The sequence below is a fragment of the Pelophylax lessonae genome, assembly GCF_965119305.1.
Source record: "Pelophylax lessonae genome assembly, chromosome: 6".
In the NCBI taxonomy this organism is placed as follows: domain Eukaryota; kingdom Metazoa; phylum Chordata; class Amphibia; order Anura; family Ranidae; genus Pelophylax; species Pelophylax lessonae.
In genome coordinates this window covers 294,087,781-294,102,266 of record NC_138773.1, presented here as the reverse complement: position 1 = coordinate 294,102,266, position 14,486 = coordinate 294,087,781, and positions in this window count along the sequence as shown.

Here is a 14,486-nt window from a genome sequence, read left to right as displayed (position 1 = left end):
TCTATTGCAAATCAACGGGCAACGCACAGGCGTCCCGCGATTTGCAATACTCTCCGGATCGCGGGCGGAACCGCGGCGGTTCTGCCCGAGATCCATACGCTGACATGTAAACGGAGCCTTAAGCTACGTTCACATCTTGGCGTTGCTATTTACAGGTGTTTTTTTAGGCGTTTTTATGGGCGTTTTTTCAGGTGTTTTACAAGCATTTTACAGGCGTTTTTGCGCAGGCGTTTTTAGGTTGATAAGTGACCAATGGAAAAAAATAAAAACGCCTGTAATCTGACCAAAAAGAAGCTCATGTACTTTTTTGAGCGTTGGGCGTGTTGCTTAAAACGTCAAATGCTCAGATGTGAAGAGGGGCTATTGAAATGAATAGGATTTGTCTTGTTGGGCATTTCTTGAGCTCATCCTAGAGCAGAAAAACGCCCCAAAAACGTCCCAAAACGCCTACATGTGAACTTAGCCTTAAAGAAAAAAAGACAATATTTGGATTGAAATTGAAGAACCACACTAAACTATTAAAGTCCATAGTAAGGATTTATCACAAACATTAATTGGGTACAAGAGTCTACGCATCTCAGGGGCCGAACATCATCATCATTTTTTTATAGTATGTTGTTAAAAAAAAAAAAACATTCAGTAGCTGGTTTGGGTAATGGTGAGGCAGCTACTGTATCTTGGACACAATCAGTGGATCATACCAGGACTAATTTTAGAAAGGAGCCAAATAACCTACCAGCATGTCTTTGGAGTATAGGAAGAAACCCATACAAGCACAGGAAGAACATGCAAACTCCATGCAGATAGTGTCTCGACCAGGACTCAAACTGGGGAACCCAGTGCTAAATGGCGGAAGTGCTAACTTCTAAGCCACTGTGCCTCATATTAACATTCTTGTAAATACAGTACACCAATTGCTTTTAAAAATACAGTACATCTTATTCATTTGGCACATATATAACCACATTCATTGGACTTTTATTTTTGCTTAAACTTGAGCATTAAGAACCTTATAGAGAAAAACTTTTTCTTTAGTATGAAAACTTTAAATGTTCATTTCACCCTTGTTTTTGCTCGGCATTAATACGTTTTTGTCATTCTGGTCTAAATAAACAAGGAGTCATAGAAAAGTCTCGGAAATCATTATAAAAGTAAATTGGAATTACATGGGCGACTTGACTTCAAATTATTTCCCCTCCAAATGTCTGCTTTGCAAATAATCAACTTGGAAGGAAACGACAATACGTCTAATAAAATGTAAAGAGAATGGTTAATTTCATTAGCTTTTCTCTACAACCCCATTATAAAATGTTCTCCTTGAAATGAACTTGGAACTCTGAACCCTTTATGCGAAAATGTCTGAAGTGAAGTTGTAATTAGCTCCCAGGGCATATACTGTTCTGGGACATATAAGATTAAACTCAACTGTTATCTGACCACATGGAAGAATATTGCCCAAAGTATCTGCAAAATGTCTTGGCTAACATATCTCGGGTGAAAAATGACAATCTGGCAAGTTTTTTAATCTTTCCAGTCTTGGTTTCCCTATCATCTCCTGACTGGTGGGTATAGTTGATCTAGAAATTCAGATGGTGTTAGATTTGAACAGAATTAATTAACCACTTGCCGACGGGTCACGTTGACCGCACTGCGGCAAAGTGGCTCGATATCTACGTAGGTCTACGTCGCTGGACTCCTCCTCTTGTGGGCGGCACGCGCGCGCCACCGGAGGCTCGCTCCCGCTGTTTTCAGTCACAGCGGGAGTCGGGCCAGGGGAAGAGAGGCGGTGATCACCGCCGCTCTTCCCCGATCGTCCGGGATCGAGTGTGGAAATCCGCCCGCTTGTGTAAACAAAGCGGGCGGATCTCCTATGTGACAGGCAGGGACAGATTACAGGATTCAGCGTAGCTGAACCTGCGATCTGTCCCTGTGTCACACAGTCCCCTCCCCCCACACACGTTAGTAAGCACCAGGCATACATTAACCCCTTGATCACCAATAAAAGTTAACTCCTTCCCTGCCAGTGTCATTTTTACAGTAACAGGACATATTTATAGCACTGATTACTGTAGTAATGTCACTGGTACCCCCAAAAGTGTCAAAAATGTCAGTCAAGGGTCTGATCTGTCCGCCGCAATGTCGCAGTCCCGCAAAAAAAAATCGCAGATCGCCGCCATTACTAGTTAAAAAAAAAAAAAACAATAAAAATGACATAAAATTTCCCGTAGTTAGTAGCTGCGATAACTTTTGTGCAAACCAATCAAAATACGCTTATTGCAATTTTTTTACCAAAAATATGTAGCAGAAAACAAATTGGCCTAAAATGTTAAAAAATTTTGATTTTTACCTTTTTTTGGGGGGGGGAAATTTCATATAAAAAAATGTGAAAAATATTGTTTTTTTTTTTAATTGTCGCTCTTTTTTTGTTTATAGCACAAAAAGTAAAAATCGCACAGGTGATCAAATACCACCAAAAGAAAGCTCTGTTTGTGGGAAAAAAGGACGTCAAATCCCCGAATCGCAAAATATGGCCTGGTCAGGAATAGGGTAAAATCTTCCGGTCTTAAAGCGGTTAAAAATACGCTCATTGAGAATTTTTTTGTCAAAGACATGTAGCTAAATACATTTTGGCCTAAATATATGACAAAAATTGAATATATTGGATACTTTTTAACTGTCAAAGTAGAAAAATATTGTTATTTTTTCAAGATTTTCGTATTTTTCTATTAATATCACAAAAAATAAAAAGCGCAGAGATGATCAAATACCACCAAAAGAAAGCTCTGTTTGTGGGGAAAAAAAGGACGTAAATTTAGTTTGGGTACGGCGTTGCATGACCCTGCAATTGTCGGTTAAAGTCGCGCAGTGCCGAATCGCAAAAAGTGGCCTGGACGTAGGACAGCAAAATCCTCCGGTGGTAAAGTGGTTAATTTGGATGTTCCAGGCTGAATCCAAATTCAGTATTATTTTGGTGGTTCAGTTACCTTAATGTCTCAGACTGCAAGAAAACCCTTAGTTTGAACGCCAGGGCCAAAAGGTCTTACCTTTCTATCTTAGTATCCCTGGTAGAAATTTTGAAGAAAAAGCTCATCCTTGTTCTGCCTTGTATGCACCTCTACTGATGCAAAAGTACCCTTAGCTTGACTGTCAGTGTCACCAGGTCCTACCCTTAATATCCCTATTCGAATTTTTGAAGAAGCTCAGGCTAGTTCTGCCTTTTATGCTCTTCTACTGTTGCCTGAGCACTCTTAGCTTGAATGTCAGTGCCACCAGGTCCTACCCTTCTATCTTAGAATCCCTGTTAGATTTATTAAAAGGGAAGCTCATGCTTGTTCTGCCTTATATGCTTTTCTACTGTTGCCCGAGCATCCTTAGCTTAAATGTCAGTGTCACCAGGTCCTACCCTTCTCTCTTATTATCCCTATTAGAATTTTTGAAGAAGGTTTGTTCTGCCTTCTATGCTCTTCTACTGTTGCCTGGGAACCCTTAGTTTGAAAATCAGTGCCACGCCACCATGCCCTACCCTTCTATCTTAGTATTCCTGGTAGATTTTTTGAAAAGGAAGCTCATGCTTGTTCTGCCTTATATGCTCTTCTACTGTTGCCTGAGCACCCTTAGCTTGAATGTCAGTGTCACCAGGTTATATCCTTCTATCTTAGTATCCCTGGTAGACAGGGCCGGTGCTAGACTGTTTTACGCCCTAGGCAAGATCAGCTACTTGCGCCCCCCCCCCCCCCCCCAAAAAAAAAAAAAAGTGAAGGGGTTAAAAACTGCTCTATGTCATATCCAGTGACCCTGATCTGATGGTTCCTCCATGTAATGCTGTTATACCCAGTGATCCCAATGTTCCTCTATGTCACATCAGGGGTCCCTGATGTTCCTCCATGTCATACCCAGAGACCCTGATGTTTTTCCATGTCACACCTGGGGACCCTGATGTTCCTCCATGTCACACCTGGGGACCCTGATGTTCCTCCATGTCACACCTTATTAACATGGCACACCTGGTGACCCCAAACCCCTGTTACCCTTGTGACCCCTCTCCCCCATGTCACAACTGGTGACTCCGATTCCCTATGGCATACCTGGTGACCGCAATTCTCTTTCAAACCAGGGATACTCCATGTCACACCCAGGGACCCCGATTCCCTGTTCTGGGGACACTTACTGGGCAGTATGAAGAGAGTGGCCTGCACTCTGCCCTCCTTCACCATGATCCTGCTTATTCCTTCTCCCAGGACGATCCTCTCCTGGACCACAGTGCTCACCACAGCTCCAAGCGGCTCCTGGTGGAGGGAGAAGCAGCAGTCAGAGAGTTCCGCACCTCCTTCATCACCAACATCCTCCGACCATTGCCGTTGCCTCGTCACTTCTGCTCCAGTAAAAATCGCGGGACGCAATACGCTCCAAAGAAGCTCTTGTACTTCTTTGGAGCGTATTTCGCCCCGCGATTTTGTTTGCGCGATGTTGCCGCGATTCGGCAGGCGGAAATCGCGGCAACATCGCTCGGCGTTTGGGGGGCTATTGCAAATCAACAGGCAATGCTAGGCGTCCTGCGATTTGCAATAAATCTCCGGATCGCGGGCGGAACCGCGGCGGTTCTGCCCGCGATCCATACGCTCACATGTGAACGGAGCCTAATACTGACCCAGGGAAATGAACGGCTGCCCACCAGCTCAGATTAGAGAGTCACTTCCCGCCCAGGGATTAGGCCGCTCAGCTCCAGACAAAGAGGATCATTATTCAGCTAGCACTCCGGTGGGCTCCTTTCCTGCCCCTTGGGGCCCTCCCAACAATACAACCAGATCCAACCCTTCTATCTTAGTGTGTCTGGTACAATTTTGTAGGGCTTTCAAAGCTGTTCAGAGCTGCTGCTGGTTTTTCACTTTTTTTTAAACTTCATCTCAGCTTTTCTATTTTTCTATCATTTCTTCAGGCAAGGCTGTCAGGAGCTTCCTAAACCATTTTGCACAATTTTGCATTAATTGCTGCACTACATACAGTTTGGATCCTGAATTGGATGCTTATTGAAGTCAATGATGACATTTTAAATCTAATAGGCTTGTGAATTTATATAAATTTCACCTGAACCACAACTGAGTGAAAAAATAATAATAATAAAAATTACGTAAATCTTTCCCCTAGTTTGTAGACGCGATAACCTTTTGCGCAAACCAATCAAAATACGCTTAGTGGGATTTCTTTTACCAAAAATATGTAGCAAAATACAAATTGGTCTAAAATGATGAAAAATTTGATTTTAACATATGTTTTTATTGGGAATGTTATATAGCAGAATGTGAAAAATATTGTTTTTTTTTGTTTTTTTCTGAATTGTCGCTTTTTTTTTAGTTTATAGCGCAAAAAATAAAAATTGCACAGGTGATCAAAAAACACCAAAAGAAAGCTCTATTTGTGAGAAAAAAAGGACATCAATTTTATTTGGGTAGAGTATCACACGACCGCGCACCATTAACGACCATTAAAGTAACGCATTGCTGAACCTTTCGGTCCAGAAGTGGTTAAGGTAAAATGAAGATTTCATAAATATATAAAATATTTTCTAAGTATAATATACAGTATACTTATAGAATAAAACATCAGTTTAAAAGATATAAATGCCAAAAATGAAAATAAACTTGACCTTAAAATGACAGTTTCCCCTTAAGAAATATAAAATCAAGCTACCTGGCAAGTATTGCAATCTTTCTATTGTTTTATTTTAAGCCCTTTCAGTCACCTTGCCGCCAATCTTTATCACAGGAAACTTTAACTAACAGAGGACCCTCTTCTCCGCACGATCCCTGCTTAATACAAACTCACTAAAATAATCATAATAATCAGACCTCATTCTATTTTAATGAAGCAGAAATATCAGGCTTTTTAATATCTTGAGGGCATTAATAATTTAGTTTGATTAGATTTAATGACCCTTTCCATATCACATCAGCCAAATGAAAAGATAATATGTAATGCTGCATGATAATTAAAGTTGCAATTCATATTTGCGAGTGCGGCACCTTTAGAGCGGCAGATGGATCGTACAACGGGGACATGAACGGCGGTTATGTTCATCGCGCGCTCCAGGCTCAGAGAGGGGGGCTATTATTCAGTGTGAAAGCTCTCAGCCAGGTCTCCCGCCTCCCCTCCTGCTGCTATCGCTCAAATCACGAGGACAGACCCTCGTTATGATGTTCCAGGCATAAGTGCTGTCATTGAGAGGTCAAGAGATGGACAAAGAGAAACGATCAGAGATTGCTAAAGAACTATCGCTTCTATGGAAATATTTTTAGAGAACCTTTAAATATTTATTACAAGGTGGTTTAAAATAAAAGGACTTGTTAAATCGAAATTCCAGGCAAACAACGTAACCTGTTGCTGTCCACATAATGCATATGTGGGAAAAGAAGCCCACACACCAGGGCTGGCCTAGGACATTGTGCTGCCTGGGTCCAAGAATGAAATGCTGCCCCCTGCCCAAAAAAAAAAAAAATCACTCCCACCAAAAGGTCCCCACATCCATTATTTTATATCATGATAATTAAAATAAAATAACATTTATCAGAAATTCAGATTTACGTGTAACAGCACCTTGTCTATATGCAGAAATTTTTAGGTGCTGCATTGGGTGTGGGGGGTTAAGGGGCTGCTTTGTTGGGGCGGGGAGGATTAAGGGGCTGCTTTGTTGGGGCGGGGAGGATTAAGGGGCTGCTTTGTTGGGACGGGGAGGATTAAGGAGCTGCTTTGTTGGGGCGGGGAGGATTAAGGGGCTGCTTTGTTGGGGCGGGGAGGATTAAGGGGCTGCTTTGTTGGGGTGGGGAGGATTAAGGGGCTGCTTTGTTGGGGCGGGGAGGATTAAGGGGCTGCTTTGTTGGGGCGGGGAGGATTAAGGAGCTGCTTTGTTGGGGCGGGGAGGATTAAGGGGCTGCTTTGTTGGGGCGGGGAGGATTAAGGGGCTGCTTTGTTGGGGCGGGGAGGATTAAGGGGCTGCTTTGTTGGGGCGGGGAGGATTAAGGGGCTGCTTTGTTGGGGTGGGGAGGATTAAGGGGCTGCTTTGTGGGGTATAGGGACAAAAAACACACAAAAAAAAACAGTTATAACTTTATTAGATACAACATTTAGAAAATATTATATATACTGTTATCTTCTTCAGAACCTCACCACCGGACCGGTCCACCAAACACCCATTGTCAGTCCTCCTGTTGTACAGGTAGTGGCGACACCTGTAATCCCAGGTTGATAAGTGTGGTGTCTGATCCCTCACAGTTTGTACCCAATTGGGGTGAAGGCCGGTCAACTACATAAGCCGGTCATCTCCCTGCCTCTGAGATGCTGGTCAAGCATTGTTGATAATTAAAGCAATGTACAATTATCCTGTGTTCCATTAACCACTTGCCGACTGCCGCACGACTATATACGGCGGCAGTCAGCCCCTCACAGGCAAAGTGACGTATGGGTACGTCACTAGCCTGTGAGGCTCTAGGGAGTGAGCGCGTGCCGCCGGAGGTGCGCTCCCGCTCACTCACGGACCCCCCTGCGCGAGTGAGCGGCCGGACCCGATGTCTGCCGCTCACTCGCGATCGTTGGTTACACTGGGAGAAAGGCAGGCGGCTAATGTAAACACAACCGCCTGTCATTCTCCCCTGTGTAACAGCAGAGATCATATGGTCCTGCTATGTAGGACCATAGATCTCTGCTGTTACATCACTAGCCACATCCAATCACAGTTAGAAGCACGCCCCTAGGGACACACTTAACCCCTCCCTCTCAAATAAAGTTAACCCCTTCCCTGCCAGTGTCATTTTTACAGTAACAGTGCATATTTATAGCACTGATTACTGTAGAAATGTCACTGGTACCCCCAAAAGTGTCAAAAATGTCAGTCAAGGGTTCGATCTGTCTGCCGCAATCTTGCAGTCCCGCAAAAAAAAAATCGCAGATCGCCGCCATTACTCGTTAAAAAAAAAAAACAATAAAAATGACAAAAATCTTTCGATTAGTTAGTAAACGCAATAACTTTTGCGCAAACCAATCAAAATACACTTTTTGCGATTTTTTTTTACCAAACATATGTAGCAGAAAACAAATTGGCCTAAAATGTTAAACAATTTTGATTTTTACATTTTTTTGGGGGGGAATTTCATATAAAAAAATATGAAAAATATTGTTATCTTTGCAAAATTGACGCTTTTTTTTTGTTTATAGCGCATGATCAAAAAATCACACAGGTGATCAAATACCACCAAAAGAAAGCTCTGTTTGTGGGAAAAAAAGGACGTCAATTTAGTTTATGTACAGCGTCGCACGACCGCGCAATTGTCCGTTAAAGTCACGTAGTGCCAAATCACAAAATAGGCCCTGGTCAGGAAGTGGGTAAAATCTTCCAGGGCTTAAGTGGTTAAACAGAACTGTATAACATTTTTGCTTTCAACCTATCTTTGATTAGTTATTCTAAACATGTTTTCTATATCAAATTTGTTTTCGGAACCTTATCTATGTTACTGATTTGTAATGTACCATGTTTTGTTATATCTTGAATAAAAATGTATTTAAAAAAATAAATAAATAGGGAAGGATATCATATTTACTTGTTTTAAACTTTTTTTTTTTAATTTCTTCAGTTGCTTTCTGGTTTCAATGCCTCGACAAATGATATCATACATCCAATGAGTGTTCAGGAGAAGAGGAGGAGCTTTCCCAGCTAAGCACACCTGCCTGCATGCCTGAGCTAAGGGCAGATGGATTCCAGGAAGTAAATGCTACATAAATCATCTGCCCTTATTTAGGATATCCACAGTTAAGGGATATTTTTGACAGTGATTTCTCAGCAAAATAAAACATTCTGCCCTGGCCAGTCGAGTCTAAACTGATTAAAAATAATTTCTACTGAAGCTTCCAGGTGTCACAGAAACAAAGGCACCACAACCCAAACGCTAATAATTGACAAAATACAAGGGATAGGGATTTTCAGGGTGCCACAAATAATCCTTCACAAGTAACATTTAAATATATAAAAAATTATTTTAGAAGGTTTACAAAATATTAAAACCATTTAGAGTATAGAAACTATCACAGAAGAACGTGTCGCTTGAGTAATAATGCAACAGCTTCAGCTCTACATGTTTCACACAAATTTGGCTTCTTCAGGAGTCTTATGAGTCAAGCATGAACTATCAAAAAAAAATATATATATACAATTCATAAATGAAAAGCCACAAAAATTAAAAATGCTGACAAATCAAATTAATAACAATAGACATTTACAATACTTGCTTTAGATCATGTTGGAGGAATATCCTACCAGGGTGCCCATAAGAGTAAAAAAGATAAACAACTCATCAAAGAAGAGGGGGAAGAATTCAGCCTCAGGATGTATTAGTGACCATAGGAGGGACATGTGCCATACTTTAATGCCTATGGGGAATGAACATACGAAGTTTCAATTCACTTGTAAGATACTACCACACAGAAGGGAAAGCAAAATCGCTATTCAAATTACCTTAAAGCGGAGTTCCGGCCACCAAAAAATGAAAATCCCCCCGGGACAGTCAGGGCTAGTACATTCCACCATGGATAGCCTCTGATCTGTCCCAGGTCGCACTTACCTTTTAGAAGAAATACTTACCTTGAAAATTTCTTCTCCAGCGCTTCCATCTCAGGTGTGGGCAGCTGAAGCCAGCGCGATCCTCTTCTGTGTCCTCTTCCGTCCTCATCGGTCCCACGATGCACTGCACCGGCCCCGCCATCACTTCCGGGGCTGCAGCGTCATCCCTGCACAGCTTCTGGGCATGCCCAGAAGCTGTTTAGCAAGGTATGACGGAGCCTGCACCAGAACTGACGTCGGGGCCGGTGCAGGCGCATTGATTCCTGGGAGTGATGACGTTCAGCTCCCAGGAATCATTGCAAAGCGGAAGTGACGGCGCGGGCCGCGGCCGCCGAGGGAGGAAGTGGAAGAAAGGTGAGTATATTTTCTTCAATAACAAGGTAAGTAAACAAAAAAAAAAAAAAATCGTAACTATCCATTTCCTTTTCAGGTGACCTAGAAGCAAGCGGATGTCCCAAAATCGACTATGTCGATTTTGGGGCTGGAACTCCGCTTTAGGTGGGAGGGGGAACTTGAGAATTTCGACAGCTTTTGAATTCTTTGTCAGTTTATCACATGGAAACAGGGGTCACCCTCATGAATAAGTCTCCTAACCACTCAAAGGCAGGAGTGAGGGGAAGGGAGACAACAAGGAGATAACTCTCCACTCAGTATATCACTATCATGACTGAAAGTTATGGCTATTTGTTTGTTTGTGGATTCCATCATTTTGATCAAACCTTGCGTTGACCGGATCAAAAAATAGAAATGTATGTGCCCACCATTAGAGAGATTTCATCTCGCTTCCTTGTGCGTCTATAGGACAGGCAGTGAAGGAAAAGTTCCTTAATGGAAAAACTGATGTTTTACCTATTCCCCATTCTATCCAAAATGAAAAAATGAAAAGCTTTGAAAATATTTTAATTTATAAAAAGGTTGCAGACTGCATAATAGAGGAAGACCTGATTTCCAGTTCCTGTGGGTCAGAAAGGCTGATTACCCTCTACAGAGCAAATAAAATGTTTTTCCGACTCCTCTTGGCAGTAGTGCTGTTTGTTAAATTCAGTTTCCATTGAGGGCAATTTGTCCTAATAAAATTTTGTTATAACTGTATTTAGCAAACACATTGAGTCATTTCTAAATCAGTACACAGGGACACAAACCTATGCTGTGCATATACAGGCTAAAGTAAATACACTGCAGATAAAAAAAATTGAAATTTGACTCAGCGGTTGTCCACTTTAATGAGGTTTCCTGGAGAGACCTTTAAAACTCTGTGAGATGTTGTTTAGCTCTCTCTAATTCTAGAATGCAGAATAATTGCATACACAGTGTAACTCAACAAAACCAAAAGAAATGAAAGTTTTCTGTGGTGACCTCAATAGTCAACCAGATTGCAGTTTGTTCTTCTGGTTAGGTGTTGGTTAAGACAAACAGTTAAGTACTGAAGTAGTTAATCCACAGCGCTGTCCTGAACAATTTTTAATCAAAATCACAAGCAGTGCATATATTTCTATAAGCGATCAAATATACGTAGCACCCTACAGGTAGGTGCTATGTAAATGTATAATGGGCCTTGTCTGCCTAACAGCAGGGCTGTGATTTGTTAGCTAGGGTGTCATGTGTTCCAGATGTGCCTGCTGAAGGGAGAAGTATCCCCACTGGCTCCTGTGAGAGGCTTCTCATAGGGCAGTGTGGGAAGCCCAATCAGGGGACACATCCCAGCTTGTAACTACCCCAGAAGGCAGATTAGGCTGCAAAGGATTCTGGGAGTGGGTATAAGTTTGGGGGGAAGTGCGTGGCACGGTGTCTTTGGTGGGAGCAGAGTCCCAGGAAGCAGAGTACGGCTGTCTCTCCTCCTGTCTGAGGAAGCGGATATCTTGGGGTGTCCCCTGAGTGTACAGAGAGTGCTGAGTTGAGCTGAGGGGATCCGGTGTGCCGTGAGCCTACGGAGAGCGAGAGGGTCCAGTCCCAGGAAAGCCTACACAGGTCGTGAGTACTGAGGATTTCCCCTAGGGGTCTGCCTAGAGTCAGAGGGGACCACTCCGGGAGAGGTTCTGGGATCCAGTGTCAGCTAGCTGCAAAGGGGGTATCTAGGTTGAGGACCCTGAAGTTACCAAGGGGGTAAATAGTCAGTGGACCCTGAAGATTTACAGTCAAGGGGGCACCTGCATTTGGGCCCTGAATTGTATAGTGTGTGTCAGTTGCAAGTACAGATTTGCAGAGTTCTACTTCATACTACCTCAAGCTGGTCCAAGCGGGGGGGGACAATATTCAGTGATTTATATAGCCTAACAGTGTCAGGAGTTCTACAGTTTCTCAGTCCTGGATCTTCTGGACTTTCAGTCGAGGATTTAGCACTACTATCAAGTTGCAGTGTGTAGTCAGTATTAGTGAGCATTGGCTGGCGTCAGCTGGCGTCAAGGAAGCACCAACAGGCATTTTCAGGATCAAAGTCCCAATTGTAATTAGTTCAAGCCTAAAGGAGTATCCCACTCATTCCCTTCTCCTATCCCCTTTAACTTATAATAAAAACTACAAAGATGTCAGAGTTGTCACTGCTTCAGTTGTCACACCCAGGGACTCAGCTCACATGGGCTGGAGAGGATTCCGGTACTAATGGCAGACCCACATCAGGCCACAGGCCTGGAAACTTTGCTACAGATATATTAAAATGTATGTATACAGGCATACCCCGCTTTAAGTACACTCACTTTAAGTATACTCGCGAGTAAGGACACAGCTTGTTCAGCTTGGCATGACACTACTCCCGGTTTTTAACATTGGCGTCTATAGGAAATCTTGGTCAGCTTGACATGGCACTGCTCCCAAACCATAAGTGACAGGGATACCAAACTTAGGGAGCACCAAGAGGGGACCCAGGACTACAACGTATCCTGTTTGTGGCTGGCCAGCTTGCCTAGGTAATCTACCATGTCATAGTCCTGGATCCCCTTAACATGCTCCCCAAGCTTGGTGTCCTTGTCACATGGTTTGGGAGCAATGCCATGTCAAGCTGACCAAGATTTCCTATGGAGCTAGTGTATTTACATGCATTGAGAAATGAAAAAAGGTATTGCTTCACTTTAAGTACATTTTCGTTTTACATACATGCTCTGGTCCCATTGTGTACTTAAAAGTGGGGTATGCCTGTATATATGTACAGTGCCTTGAAAAAATATTCATAGCCCTTGAAATTTTCCAAATTTTGTCATGTTACAACTAAAAGCCTAAATGTCTTTTATTAGGATTTTATGTGATAGACCAACACAAAGTGGCACATAATTGTGAAGTTGAAGGAAAATGATAAATGGTTTTACTTTTTTTTTACAAATACATATCTGAAAAGAATGGCGTGCATTTGTGTTCAGCCCCCCCCCCCCCCCCTCGAGTCAATACTTTGCAGAACCACCTTTCCCTGCAATTACAGCTGAGAGTCTTTTTGGGGACGTCTCTACCAGCTTTGTACATCTAGAGAGCAGTGGCGGCCCGTGCATAGCGGGCGCCAGGGCGCCGCCCCCCTACCCCTAAAAAAAAGAAAAAAAAAAGAAAAAAAAAAAAGACAGCGAACAAATAAAGTTTTATAAAAAAAAATTGGGTTCGCCGGCCTTTGTAATGGAAGTGGTGGCTGGGGGGGGGGGGGGGGTTACGTCCCAGAAGAGGCGCCGATCGGCAGCCTTCTGGGGGCGTAACCCGATCGCAAGTCCTTGCGATTGGACACCCCCACTTTCGGATATCCTGGCTGTGATTGGTCCAGTCTCCAGCCTGGACCAATCATCATCCAGGACATCCGATCCCTGACGTCACAATGGGGGTGGTGCCGGTGCGGGAGTCAGTCACTCACCGTCACCGCCGCTCGGAGGACAAGGGAGAAGCCGCTCTCCTTCCCGCCGCCGCCGCCGCAGAGAGGACGGACTGGATCGAGGAGGGAAGAACCCGCCGCCGCCGCCAGGTAAGTGCATTAAATTGAAGGGAGCACGCACGCTGCACTCTGCATTGATTGGGGGACAATGCTGTGGCACTCTGCATTTATTGGGGTACATTGCTGTGGCACTCTGCATTTATTGGGGTACATTGCTGTGGCACTCTGCATTTATTGGGGTACATTGCTGTGGCACTCTGCATTTATTGGGGTACAATGCTGTGGGCACTCTGCATTTATTGGGGGACAATGCTGTGGGCACTCTGCATTTATTGGGGTACAATGCTGTGGGCACTCTGCATTTATTAGGGTACAATGCTGTGGCGCTCTGCATTTATTGGGATACAATGCTGTGGCACTCTGCAATCATTGGGGTACAATGCTGTGTGCACTCTGCATTTATTGGGGTACAATGCTGTGGCACTCTGCATTTATTGGGGTACAATGCTGTGGGCACTCTGCAATCATTGGGGTACAATGCTGTGGGCACTCTGCAATCATTGGGGTACAATGCTGTGGCGCTCTGCATTTATTGGGGTACAATGCTGTGGGCACTCTGCATTTATTGGGGTACAATGCTGTGGCGCTCTGCATTTATTGGGATACAATGCTGTGGCACTCTGCAATCATTGGGGTACAATGCTGTGGGCACTCTGCATTTATTGGGGTACAATGCTGTGGCGCTCTGCATTTATTGGGATACAATGCTGTGGCACTCTGCAATCATTGGGGTACAATGCTGTGGGCACTCTGCATTTATTGGGGTACAATGCTGTGGCGCTCTGCATTTATTGGGGTACAATGCTGTGGGCACTCTGCAATCATTGGGGTACAATGCTGTGGGCACTCTGCATTTATTGGGGTACAATGCTGTGGCGCTCTGCAATCATTGGGGTACAATGCTGTGGCACTCTGCAATCATTGGGGTACAATTCTGTGGCACTCTGCAATCATTGGGGTACAATTCTGTGGCACTCTGTA